General features: G+C 40.0%; 1 protein-coding gene across 1 annotated transcript in view; it reads left to right on the forward strand.

Moving 5' to 3' along the window:
• The first annotated feature begins 3,594 nt into the window (after positions 1–3,594).
• The window catches only part of smal (smoke alarm), a 41,042-nt gene continuing 30,267 nt past the window's right edge, over positions 3,595–14,369 (forward strand). Inside the window, exon 1 of the mRNA XM_002051321.4 lies at positions 3,595–4,437. The gene's annotated coding sequence lies outside the window, so the exon portion shown is untranslated. The remainder of the gene's footprint in view (positions 4,438–14,369) is intronic.

Genomic DNA, 14,369 nt, shown 5'->3' on the forward strand with positions numbered 1-14,369 from the left:
AGAGAGAGAGAGCCAGAAGGGGAAAAGGGGCGGGAACTTACTTGCAAGTTTCCGAAGTGCGGTCGCAAACTTTGTGAGTGGCACGCGTTAAACTAAATTTATGAGTCAGGCCGAGAGAGAGAGGGAGAAAAGAGACCCAAATATAACTAAAGATACTTAAAGTGTGGCAGGCTAGTAAAGTATTAAGTAGCTAGTTTGTTTAGTATATTAATTTTAATTTAAATTTAATTAAATTGATTTAAAATTGAACAATTTCGGTTATCTCCGGCACGCTGAAGATTAAATACCCTTTAAGTTATTTTTCTGAGAAATGCTCTTTTCCAACCAATTGTACGCAGTCGCATTTGATATGTTTTATCGAACGATTCTCCACATAGAGCTATCAGATATAGATATTGAAAAGTGGAGCAGGAGCAAGATTTCTTGGTTTTATCTCCCACAAGGCTATAAAACCAACTCTTTACAACAGAAGTTAAATGTAAGGCAAGATTCTTCGATGCACATAAAGCAAAGTATGCAAACAAGTTGTTGTCCCGGAAATGGCAAAAATGGCAAATGTCTGCAACTGTGACAAACCAAACAGAAATGCAGCAAATAACAAATTTATCAATTAGCCATTTATCATTTATGCAAACAAGCCAAGTGCCAAGTGCGAAGGGCCAATCGGCAACTGCAACTTGCAACTTGCAACTGTTGCCTAGCTGCCAGGCAGACAAATGCGCTCAACATATATATGACAGGCCAGACGGACAGGACAGGGCGTGGCTCACTCAAATAAATCAGCCCAAAACTGTTGCGCATGCGCCGCTGTCGTCGCATTGTTTGCCTTCGGCTAGGAGCATTATAAACAAACACTGCGACAGAGCCGACTCTGAGGAGCTGCCTGGACGTTGATTGTTATTGTGGCAAGAATTTACACAAAAATGCAATCAGCGAGCTGGATAAATAAATATACAAATGCACGACAGACGACAACTGGCGCGTTATCATGAATGAATATTTACACAATTCGATAAATTTATCACTCGAGACATTCGTATCCCCACGCATAGATGTTTAATTTTCATATTTAGCTATTTGCTTGCGCCCAGCTCCAGTCAAGATAGTCTCAACGATTCGAGTTGCACTGCTGATAGTGCAGGCAGATAATATCTTAGGCAATTTTCAGATGCGTTTACATGAGCTTAAATTGATGGACATGCTTTTAAAAGTCAGCAGACTAACAAGCTGTCAAATGAGTTACGATATTTGTGCCCTCAGGACAGGCAGCTGGAGTAGAAGGCTAAAAAACTCTGCACAATAGTGTAGAAAGAAGACAACGTGGCTGGCTTACATAAAAGGAAATCTGCTCATTACAAATATAATTATTTTTCATATTTTCTTTCAATGAAAAACAAATTTAAATTATATATAACATGTTTGACTCAAGAATAATCAAATACAAATTGAAACGAGAAAGTAATAAATATATTCATAAAAGAATCTACTTTAAAATATATATATATATATATATAGTTTATCCGATTATAGCATTCGGACGCAACAGAAAGATAGACCCATGGAAAGTTTCAAGACAAAAGCTGTAAAACTGAGAGAATGGAATATATATACTTTGTTTTTATAAAGTTTACCAATTATTTTGCATTAAATATAATACAACATTTTAAAACTAATTATATGTGAATATTAATTAGCACATATTTGCATAAACTTGCATTCAAAGTTTTTAAATATTCACTATTATTATTAGTTTCGTATTTAAAATCAAAAGTCAAGTAATGTCAAATGAGATGTAAAAGTAATTAATTATATTTATAGCTTAGAATTCTTTCATTAATGCTCTCCTATAATCTGGCACTGTGAATAATTTTGTGTACAATAAAAGCGAAATGTGGGTCAAGTGGCTTATCCCTTCGAAGCTAGTTGATTTGATCAAGTCTTGTGCTTACGCATTTACCTTTGCTGTGTCACCTGGTCGCAATATTCGAAAGTAAAAACTGTTTGACTGGGTTCTGGGCATATCATAAAACAAAACCCAAAACAAACACAGCCTGTGTGCATGTGTGTGTGTGTGTGTGTGTGTGTACGGACCAATCAATCAAACTGGCAACGTAAAGCGCGCCACGATACCATCTACAACAAGTGCTGCGGCAGTACCCCGCGCCCGGCAACCCACTGCTATCCCCTACCCCTGCCGGCTAAGACTCTATCTGAGAGTTTGTATCGCAAACAAACGACGGCTCGTCATAAATCATGGCGAGATCGCACGCTGCTCTCTTTGCTCTGCTCTCAGGCTCAGCTCTGCTCTGCTCTGCTCTGTTTTTCGCTGTTCTCAGCTTCTGTCTCTGTCTCTGTCGCTGTCTCCGCTTCGGGCTGGCTTCAAATCTCGACGGCACTAAGCTGCTTTTTAATGCCTCATTATGACAAGTTGCGGCGCGTTACGCACTTTGTATCTGTATCTGCAGCTTGTATCTGGCAGCAGGTTTGGCGCGCGCGCGTGTGAATATCTTGATTAATGCGCTTGGCAATTATTGGAAATGCATCAGGCCGCAGATTAGCCACAGCTGATAAGAGCCAGGTGGCAAGGCGATGCGACGACAGGCAAACGGGACGAACTACTTAATTCCATTAGAGTTAATAATTATTTAATTTCTATTATTTAAATTACATTGAAGGCCACATTTGAATTGAGTATTTCAGACAGCGCTCTGATAACAGCTCAACCAAACGTATCTCAACCAAATGTATCTCACGGATAGATATCCAAATCAACAGTTTGAACCGCTATTTGTTTTGTTTCACGCGCTTCCCAAAATGTGCCACAATTGGAACAAAATGGCAATGAAAACTCTGCTACTGGCGGGCAAGAGAGCGTCTGCCGGGCTGCTTGTTTGCAAAAGAGAGTGAGTTGGTCTAAGAGAGCGGAAGAGCGGAAGTTGTATTCCAACTAAACTTAAATTGGACAGGTGAATCGGTCAAAGTAATACAATAAACAGCCAGAAAATTAAAAACAAATTAAAAAAAATATATATATATAATAACTATGGAATATAATATGGTATTATATAAAAATAAACAATTGAGAAAATCTTTAAAAAAAATAAACAAACAAATAAAGCATTTAAATAAATATATTAAGGCTCAAGGTCCATACAGTCAAATATTTCAAAATGAAGAGGTCGCCAAATTAACAATAAAAATTAAGAAAAATATTAGAAACGTGCAAAAATAATAAGTAAATAAATACATAATTAAAAACATGTCTTTATACATTTTTTAAATATTAATAAAAAATAAATATAGTAAAAATTAAATGATTTTTTTTATTTATTTTTTGATAAGAGCAGAAACCTAAAAGAATCTCTGTTAATAATATTGTCAATTTCTACCCGGTAACGCTGCCATCCACAGCTTAATTCATTCCACAAACAGTTCTCGCTCTTTGCTTAGAGGCCATGTTCCACTCTTTCGCTTCACGCTGACGCTCTCCGCTTGAGATCCACAGAGGGCAAATGCCGTTGTTCGGTTACATGGCCGGTCCGCGTCCGATAGGCGGCTCCTGAGCAACTTTACAACGTTCGTTCAATTCAATCGCTCGTCAACCTTCGTTCGGCGCGTTACAACAAGCGAAAGGCAGCAGCAGCAGAAGCAGCAGCAGCAGTGGCAGCAGCAGTGGCAGTGGCAGCGGCAGCAAACAGAAAACGCAGCGAACGTCGGCGCTTGTTGCAACAACTCGGTCGCGCTCGCTAAGGCGATGGTGGTTGCAACAGTGGCAGCTCGTCTCGTCCAGTTTCAGTCTCATCCCAACGCTCGTGGCGGCAACAACAACGCTCAGCTCAGTTTAGTTCAGTTCAGATTCGGTGCGCGTCGCGTTACGTGTTTTTGCGTGAGTGTGTGAAAGATACAGATACTGATACTGCGTAAAAGTATCTCAAAGCTGGCCACAACAAAATGCGGCACCTGTGCAACGGTCGGCGCCAGCCAAGCAACGCAAATTTGAATATCCGATAAATAAACGCAATGTGTGTCCCCGCCTAAGGCTGTCGGCATGTAACTAAGGCAGCCGCAATACAAAAGTATCTCAGCCGAGAGTGCTAAACATATCAAAACAACCCACAAGATACACGAGCTACGTGCAACAGTGCAAAAAATAAAAAAAAAATAAAATAAAATTTATTGCAACAGCTTCGACTGCATTTAGTTTGCATTTAAAAATTGTGTTGAGAATTTTGTGTGCATGTGTCTGTGCCCCAAATACGCTTCAATGCATTTGTGTAACGCTTTTTAACTATTCAAAATATTATATGAATATATACATAACTATATATAAATATATATATATATATATAACCCATATACAATGCAACACATATGCAAAGGATACAATCTATACAATTTAACTGAAAACATTTGATGCGACAAATATTTTCAAATTAGGTAAGTCGAAGTCAAGGCAGAATATTGTTTTATGCGAATAAAAGTGAAACTATAAATAATTATTTTAAGATTTGTGAAAGACTTGAATATTTAGATAAATATATTTTCTAAGCTCAATATAACTTCACTTTCTGCGTAAATTAACCAATCAAATTCTTGGAGAAATTTATGTGAAATTTAAAAAATAAGTATACTTTACCCACATTCGAAGATTTTTTAAATAATATTGTTTTAAGTGAGTTTAAAGTAAAGCTTTCAACGTTCAACTAAATAAATATCTTTTTTGCGTTCAATATACCTTAACTCTTTTAATAAAATTCTGAGAGAAATTTGCAAGAAATTCAAATAGATGAATTTTACACAGATTACATTTTTAGCAATTTCGCTAAATAAATAAAATAAATTTCGAAGATTCTGCAACATTTAATCGTTGGTCCACAACTCTATCTAAATCAATTTGGAACCTTAACCATTTTTTTAATTACATTAAAAATATTCTCCCGAGTAGATTGAAAAGTAATTTATTTGAATATTGAATTTTTCCATCCATGCATATTTTTCCCAATATTGTATTAAATCAAATGTTATTTATGGCTCTTGCAGTATTCAATATACCTAATCTGTGGCTCCGTAAATCAATTTGCGTAGAACATAGAAAACATTTAAAGTCTCGTTTGCCGTAGTTGTTGTTTTTATGACAGGCTTTTGGTAAAGTGAATCGAGCGACTGAATAAATAAACAAATCATTGTTTAAATAATCGATGAGTGAATAAAAAATAAAAGCAGCAAATGCTCAAACTCGACGTCGATTTGATTTTCTTGCCAATTAGTCGAGCAAAAATGAAACCAGTTTCTTTTAATGAATTAAGTCAGAAGTGGATACAAATGTTTTCTGTTCAGTTGCCTGCCTAAATATTACTCACGGTGCAAGTTCCAGTGCAACTATTTACAAGTGTTTGCCATATAAAAATAGTTATCAATTCCATGGAACAGTATGTGAACGAATGATTTATTAAACTATTGCCAAGCTTCTACTATTTCTCCCATTTCTTCCAATCGTTTACCCCTTCTGGCTGCCGCACACAAGCCGTGTGGCATGTGGAATTTAGTGCGCAGACTAAACGTTAATTAAACACAAATTAAGTAAAGTCAAACTGTCAACATGCCAGTCTAATCAAAATAACCTGCTGTATCTTATGGACACAAAACAGCAGCAGCAGCAGCCATCAACGCCAGCCCCAAAGCAGGTCATAAAAAAAGGAAAACAAAATTCAACAACAAAAACTAGAAATCCAATTTTTTTTTTTTTTATCAGCCAGAGAAAAATCTTTTCTCAAACAGTTTGTAACGCTTCGGGTAACAGGGGCCAACAGTTTTACACGATCTTTATCAGATACAGCAATGTATCTACGTATCTGCGAGTTGGCAACTTCACACATCGCTGGCGAGGCGAGCGTACTTAAGATAGTTTCCCACTGCAATTTCATAATTTCCTTGTGCTGTCAGGCAATTAATAGGAATTATGCTTGGCAATTAAAATTCTATAAAGAACTGGCCAACATGCGCGTAAATTTCTTTGCTGTTTGGGCAGGCAAATTAGTTTTTATTGAAACGCTGTTGCGTGTTTAAATCTCAATCCGAAACTGAATCTTTATCCGATAGCTAATGCAGCTACTGCGCATGCATAATTAATTTCGTGTAAAAATCATAATTACAGCAATTAAAATTTATGTAAACAAGTTGCCAGCCGCAACGCAACGACTCATAGATGGGGCAGCGGCTGCTGCCTGAGGCGCCATTGGGGCGCAATCATCATAATAATCTTGAAAAACTTTTCTTCTTTGCCTTGTTGTTGTTGTTGTTTTCTTGTGGTCGATTCATTTTATTAGCATTATGATAAAAGTTGGCGCTATCTTGTTTGTTATTTTGTTGTTATTTCACTGGACATTGTACGAGTTGCCGATAGAGACAGATACTTAAATGGCTTTGTCTTAAAGATTATAGATTTGCCAAGCTACGAAATCTTTGCGACATTCTTGCAAAGAAAGCGAGCTTCAATTTAAAATATATTAAGTTGATGCTGAGTAAACTAAATATGTTTTTATTGAAATCCACATTTTGCGATTTAAAACACAAGGAAATTCTATTGGTATTTAGAAAAGGAATAAAGTTGTATTAAATTATGTTTTGTTTCCGGAAGAGTAAAAATATATTGTCTTTGGTATCAGCAATGCATTTCGATAGCCCCCAGTTGCTCTGGCTAAACTCATTTGGTAATTATAAATTAATTTTTATTTAGAAATAAAAAAAGCAGATAGTTCCGGCATGCCAAAGATTAAATTCTCTTGTAGACATTTGCCTTAGGACTTTTCAGATATTTGGGAAAAGTTTAGTTCGGAGTTGCAGTTTTATCAAAATATCTTGGAAAACAGATTGTTTTCCATGCAACCGATTGTTCCAATGGTAATTATATGATATAATAGCTGCTTTAAAACTGAGTAACTAGTTCGAATAGAAACAGACAGCCGGACGAGGCTTTATCAACTCGACTGTTGTTGCTGATCTGATGAGCTATTTTTATTATGACACTTTCCCTACTAGTCAAAATTATATTTCAAGTAAAAAGAATGTTGGCATATTTAACTGAAATAATTCAATATTCCCTGTTTTATCTTTTCAAAAGGCCCATGTTTACAGCCCTGTCAAGATGCAAGTGTTTTTAAATGCTTGTTATTTCGATTCCTGTTATATTTCATGCCCGATGCTATTCTTAGCTCCTGCTACTGCAGCCTCCCACATCTCTTCTCTGTTTGCGGTCAATCCGACGTTTCCTGCGTCGAATCCTCCCACAACGAGACACATAGGGAAAATTTATGCTCATCATGCACTGAGAGTATGTCATGCAGCGTTGCTTCGACAACGTCTTGTGCTGTCGTATCTGCCCACATATTTGCCACCGAAGTATGGCCCCTGGGTTGTTGGTTATTGTGTGTGTGTGTGTGTGTGTGTATGTTACGGGTTCTGCTTCTTTAATTAATTAGCATCTAACTAAGAATAATGTTTCCTGCGGCCGACGCGTCGACATTGCGGCCGCTGCTGACTGTCATAACTTGGCCGCCAGTTTATTTGTTTGGCTCGTCGGCAAAGATACAAAGATACAGATGCGCGGCCGCAGATACAGCGCACAGGTGCCACAAATTCTACAATTTGTGCAGCGCCCGCTTCCCTGCTCCACACACGCACACACACACTTACACACACACAGGCACATTTGCCCCTACGGCGTTGGCGGCAGCAGTCGTGCATGGCCAGGGAAAAGAAACAGAAGGAAAACATTTTCGGGGCAGCCAAATAGCTGCCACGCCCCCACCGCCTACCTTGGCTGCTTGCCTTTATTTTCTTGTTGCTTGTTCTTATTGTCTTCTATTTTTTTTTTTTTTAGTTTTATTCTTGTTTTTATTGTTTGCCAGGTTTTATGCTGCTTTATTTTCTTCTGTGTGTTAAGTTGTAAGAATACAGCAAAGGAAAATTATATCTGCTGCTTCTTGCGGTCGACGTCAGCGCCTACGTCAGCGTCAGCGTCAGCGTCGTCGTGTACTTGTGAAAAATTTTCAAGTGTTGCGGCTCATAAAAAGAGCCACTGTAGCTATGTGTGTGTGCGTGTGTGTGAGTGTGTGTAAGTGTGTATGTGCCTTGGCATGTAGTTGAGAATTTTTTCATGTAATGACTTGGCGCCAGCTTTGCTCTTGTTGTTGCCTCCGCTGTTTTTTATATGGTGGCACATTTCTTTTTTTTTTTTTTTTTTCTTTTTCGTGGCCTTAACTTGAAGTTTTCCACAGTTCTATTTCGGTTGTTGTTGCGTGTGGGGCGCTTAATTAGTAAAAAGTTGTTGTTAAAGTATCCCAAATATTTCAGGCTGTCAGCAGAGCTTAGAAAATGGAACAAATGTGCAGCTGTAAAAGCTATTCCATTAAAAGACAGTCTTGAACATTGCAATTTTAGTGTTGTGTAGCAGCGAAAAGTGTTTATAGACTTGACGTTGATAACACTGTGTTCTCTGATCGCCTTTTGGTCAATTTTTATTTTATTGAATTGTTTCAGTTTTCTTTTTATTTTATTTATTTTCTTTTTATGCCTTAGTCTTCTTTTAGTATAATCTTTAACTGCTTTCTTACTTATATAATTGTAATTGTTTTCTGAAATAAATTACTTTTCACTTCCAAATGTTATGCTGCTTGTTTTCTTGGCTTATCTCTAGCTCCTTAAAAGACACTCGACGATAGTTCCATTTTGTGTTCCCAGCAAAGACGAACCCTTTTTGTTTTCTCTCACAAACAAGACCGACATGAAGATTTCCTTTTTAGCTGCGTCGCTATCCAAGCAGCCAGTCGACCCTTATAACACGGTTCGTCAATGTTTCTGATACACTCAAACTTTACAAGTTTTGCCTTTTGAAGAGACACTGAGAATTCGTCACATAGAGTCCCCTCGACTGGGATGCGACTGCAACTGCGACGATTTCGTTGAGCTAATTAACTTTCGGTTACAGTTCACTGCGCAAATTTGCGACCAGGCCCCGAGAACCAGAAACGAGAACTACGGGACAGGAGCAGGGGACACACACGTAGTTCATATATGTGTGTCTATATATGTATATGTATGCGTATATAAAGCATATTAAATTTGTATTTAGAAGTGATGAGCGGAAATGAATCGCCGCTCATCAAACTGAGGAGTCGCTCGCTGACGACTTCCCGCATTCGTTGGACCTTTGTCTGGCCCGCTCGCTTTGTGGGGCCTGGGCTTGCCTTTGTGTGCTCGGGCAATCAGAAGACTCACTCGATTTGTAAGAGGCATTCAAGCAAGTCGCAGCTCAAAATTAGCCAGTCGACGTCGTCAACAAAACATTTTACGCATCACAAAACAATAAAACGTCATTAGCGCCGTTCTGCAATGCCTCCATGCAATGGGCTCAGGGTCAACCGCGAGCCGCCGGGTAGCCCAGCCCACAAATCCATCAAAATGCGGGAAGACTCATCGGGAATGCGCCGAAAATTTGGTTTGGTAATTGAGTTCTAAGTTAGCAAATGCATAGCTTAAGCACACACATACACACACTTCGGGGCATGCACAGCTCGGCTCATTAATCAATGCACACACCCTGTCACCCACACCCGCTGCTAGCAGTTGGTATCTGCTTTTGAAAAAGTTTTGTCATACATGCAATGTAATTTTTCACAGTCAACACATTTGTTAGATACCAGACTGAAAACTTGTTTCATTTAGTCAGCAAACAGCCCAAACTAGAGATAGATACGGACAACCGGAGAACCGGAGACCCGACCCGTTCAGTCCAGTTGGAACAACTTAGCTCATATCACGCCCCTCTGGGACTATTCAGCTATGCAAATGTAGCGCCTGTTTCCCAAGTGTATATCATGATGGGCCACACGCCAGGTGTCAAAAATGTTTCAATGGAACTTGTCATTCGCCGTGGCCGTGGCCGTTTGAAGGTTTCCTCGAGGGTTGCCCCGAAACGGACAACATGTTTGCGTAATTAGAGCGACTCTCGAGGGTTAAGTGCCAACTGTTGTAGCAGCAATTTTTGAGTCAGCAACTGAGCGGGTTAGCAGAAAGGGTTAAATGCACGCGCCCGCTCAAAGTTATCAAGCTGAAATAACGCACAAGTTCAAAAGATTTTTGAAAACCAAAACCGTTTTGTAGCATTTGGTTTCATTTTGCTTTAATGCATAAGAAACCCCTAATAAAGGTCCAATATAGTCGCTTTATTGTTTAAAGTTCTTTTTGTTTTTAATAGGAAAGTTATACACATTTGTGTTTTTTAAGGTATATCAAATAATTTTAGAATTTCTTAACTTCAAAACTAACTTTCCTTAAAAAAGTGTCGTAAATTTAAAAATGTTCTATAAGTTCAGCTTAGAGAACACTTAATGATTTGAATTTCAGGAATTTACTCGAATATGTTCTCATTTTTTGACTGCAAAAGAAGATTCCTGGTAAAGAAAGGCAATTTAAAGTATTGATTTTTTGAAATTTACAGAAAAGGCACTTATAGATTTTCTTATGTCTCTGCATATAGCTCAAATACATGCACTTTTTCTAAATGCGTAAGTCTATTTGTTGATATTTATAGGCATTAACTAGTCGGCCAGATATAGGGTTATGTGTATTCTTTTCCATAAACGAATTGATGTTTCATTTAGATATTCTTCATACTCCATAAAAACCGTAATGCAGCAGACATCAGGGGGAGTTTTTTGGCTTTTGTTCAGCTGCATTACGGTACCGCAACAAAGTAGTCATTTAATGCCCATTACCTTATAAAAACAATCAGCTAATAAAGCCTTCCTGCAACCAGCAGCAACAGCAGCAGCAGCAGCAGCCCAAACAAGCGTTAAATTTTATGACCACAAAACCCACAGCGAGTTAACGTTAACCCGACCAACAAAAACAACAGCAACAACAACAGCTATAACAAATAGCAAAACAACAACAACAAAGCAAAAGTTTTCAACAAGCCGCCTTTCCGGCATTCGGGCCCCATTAAAAAGCGGCTGTCCATATGGGCAACTGTGTCACAATTGTCTAGTACATGATTTCTATAATCAAATGGCCCAAGCCGCTGCATGCCACGCCCACACACAGAGGCGTGCACGTGCAGCAGAATGAGACAAACTTGAGTTGCATTAGGAAACCAACGACAACATCAGCAACAGCAACAGCAACAGCAACAGCAAGAGCAACAACAAAAAATGGCTATGGCTATGATTATAAGCTATTTGCCTAATTGCGCATCATTAGACAAATGTTGGGTTGTTATGGCGCATAAACAACATGTGTGCATATGTATGATGTATGTAAAATGTATCTGAAAGATACTTTTGTGCCTGCCAGTGGGCTTATGCCAAAGTTCTGCTCACCTGCGGCTGTTGTCTCTGTCAGTTACAGTGCGCGTCATAAAAATTAATCAAGCGTTGCTAATTTGTCTGGCTAACGGTGCCTACGCGGGTTCCAAACTCCTCACATGGCAATCATTAAAAAACATGTGAAAACAATGAGTGTTAACGGCTCGGGCTGTGCCCACTGATGAGCCCGCTGCGGCACAGCTGCATTTGCTGCATGCCACTGAGTTGGCCCTTCAAAAATCGATAGAGCTTGAGCCGGTCTGAACCCACATGTCCTGGCCACGCTCCGTTGCCCGGCCTAACGATTGTCTGTGCTCGGGCTCGGTGCCCGGTGCTTTTGGCTATGGAACTGTATCTGTGGCCCTGGCATTTTGTCTCGTCATTCGTCTGTCGACTGTCTGTTCTGTCCATGTGCTCCGCTTTTGTATGCCTTCCTGTCAATCAGCGCTTTGTTGTTGCGCCCGCCTGGCAGCCACTTACCACCGCCTCATTGTCAATGTCGACGACGTCGTTGTTGTCATCCTCGAAAATATTTTTACATATTTTTTTGAGCAGCTTCGCCATATAATTCATAAAAATTCCAGCAGTGGCCCACACACGACGAAACTGCTGACAAACCGCAGACAAAGCGATCCACAGGATGTGCACTGTAGGGGTTGGGGGTGTGGCAACTGAACCGCCTACACCATTGACAGTTAAGTGAATGCCTGGGCGAGGCTTATCAGCTGCGGCTTACAAGCCGTTGAGGGATGTGTGTGCAGCATGTGGGGCATCCCTTGAGCTCCAAGTCCCCAACCGTCTATTGTGAGTTATGCCCCAAAAAATTGACAGGGTGGCATACCTGCTTTGCCTGGGGCACCCAGTTAAACCATTCCATTCCACATTCAGCTGAATTTATCATTACCCTTTCATCTGCTGCTTGAATTGCTTAACATACAACAGATCGGTTAAAAATAATTTATTTTTTTTATTTTTTCCCATTGTTTTCCCGTTTATATATTTTAAATTATGAAGTTTTATTTAATATCCTAAATTGCCCACCCTTTGGATTCTAACTTCTAGCTTTTATATTCATAAAGAAATATTTTAAATTAACTAAAAACTATTTTATTTCTAAAATTTACTTCAATATATTCTGAGTATACCTTCTATAGAACCATCGTTAATTTGTGTTTGTTTTTATATACTTTCAACACTTAATCCCATCTCTCCCATGGTGTATTTCTCCCGCTTTTATTACTACTGTCAATATCCTAGCGCTTCTCGTTACCCACTTCCTGGTTTTTTGGATGACATGTGACGACTGACAGGCAGCCACTTGAGAGCTTTACATTTGTATTTCTTGCATTTTGACTTGCGACCCCTTGAAGCACTTTGCCTCCCCACTTAGCATGCATATAGAGTCTAGAGTTTGCCGCATTCTTTTTCAAAAAACTCGACTAATTTGATCCCCAGGCGCTGCTTGGGCTCGTCCTCTCGTCCTCTTCTCTTTTTTTCTAAACCTTCTGCTTACGCGCTGTGATTTTCTCAGCTTGCCCAGGCGTGAAGCATTTTTTCGCAACCTTGTGACCTCACACACAAACACACACACACACACACTTACAGATACTGAACGACCCCTGAGCACCCATACAGGCATAGAAATTCAATATTGCGCTCTATGTCTATGCTAATGAATGGCTCGCGAACTGTGTACTCTGAATTGGGGGCCTGGGGGCGCGGGGAGGACTGCCCTGTTGTCTCGTCTCGCCTTTTTATTTATTTTTCCGGCTTCCTGTTGCGAGCGTCGCTCCGGTTCGCCCTTTTTGCTCTGCTGCCTTTTTGCGGTTTGCAGCAGCAACTAAAAGTATGCAACACTTTTTTTTCACTTTTTCGCATGTTGCTTTTTGCATATTTAATGGCCGGGCACAGACAAAATGGCGTCGCCTATTTTTTTTTCTGGTCTTTTGGGTACCGCCCCTCCGCCCATGCCTTTGTGGTTAGGCGTTGATTTGTGGGCGCGTCGTGTGCCGCTTGCTGTCGCATCTCGTGTCTATTTGCGGTTGGGAAAATGTGGGCAGAGAGGATATTTGTTTGTGTTTTGGTTTTTGTTTTTGTTTTCGCTTTTTTTGCACGCTTCTGATGTGACTTTAATGAACTTGGAACATGTCGAAAATCAATATGCGCTCTGCTTGAAGTGCTTTTAAGCCCTGGCAAGCTTCCTGCTTGGCTTTCAAGTGGCAGACATGCGAGAGACAGAGGACAGTCAAGAGACAAACAGACAGTCGACAGTCGACAGTCTCGCTGCCAGCTTGTCAGAATAATAGAATACATTTTATTTAAGAGTGGAAGGGGGTGTTTGTGAGTGGGGATGGGGTGTTGTACTGATTGTATGCAATGACAGTAACTGGCAAATATATGTATATATATATATTTATATATATAGAAAAAGTTGTCAACTGTCGTTCGTGTGGCAGCTATGCAAATGCCGGCTACCTGTGTTGCACACACGCACACGCACACAGACACATTAGCTGTGCCCCTTCCCGGGCATTTACGCCCACTTCCCCATTATTAAATCATCAAAAGTGTTGGCCATCAAATTGTGACAATAGTCACAGGAAACGCGCACAGTCAGAGTCATATTCCTGCGAGAGTTGCATGTCGCTTTCCCACTCTCTCCCCATTCTCTCCGTCTCTTTCTCCTGGTCTGCTTGGCTAGTTGCCTTGCCGTTTGGGCTTCAGCAAAGTCGTTGCAGTTTCCTTGCTGTCTGCGTTGTCATTTGATTTGATTACAGCTGAGGGAAATTCGAGTCGTCTCCAGTTCTTGTTGTTGTTGTAGCTGCAACTGTCTGCTGGCTTGATGGATTATATGACGCTGCTGTCTGACTAGGCAAACAGCCCGCATGTTGGGCTTTAAGCCGCCAGCAGCAGCAGCAGCGGCAGCAGCAGTAACCACGCACTGCAATCGCAGCCAATTTGTCTAGCTGGAGCTACCAGCTCGCTCCAACAGCTCCCAGCTACACC

Source organism: Drosophila virilis, chromosome 4 (genome assembly GCF_030788295.1).
Source record: "Drosophila virilis strain 15010-1051.87 chromosome 4, Dvir_AGI_RSII-ME, whole genome shotgun sequence".
In the NCBI taxonomy this organism is placed as follows: domain Eukaryota; kingdom Metazoa; phylum Arthropoda; class Insecta; order Diptera; family Drosophilidae; genus Drosophila; species Drosophila virilis.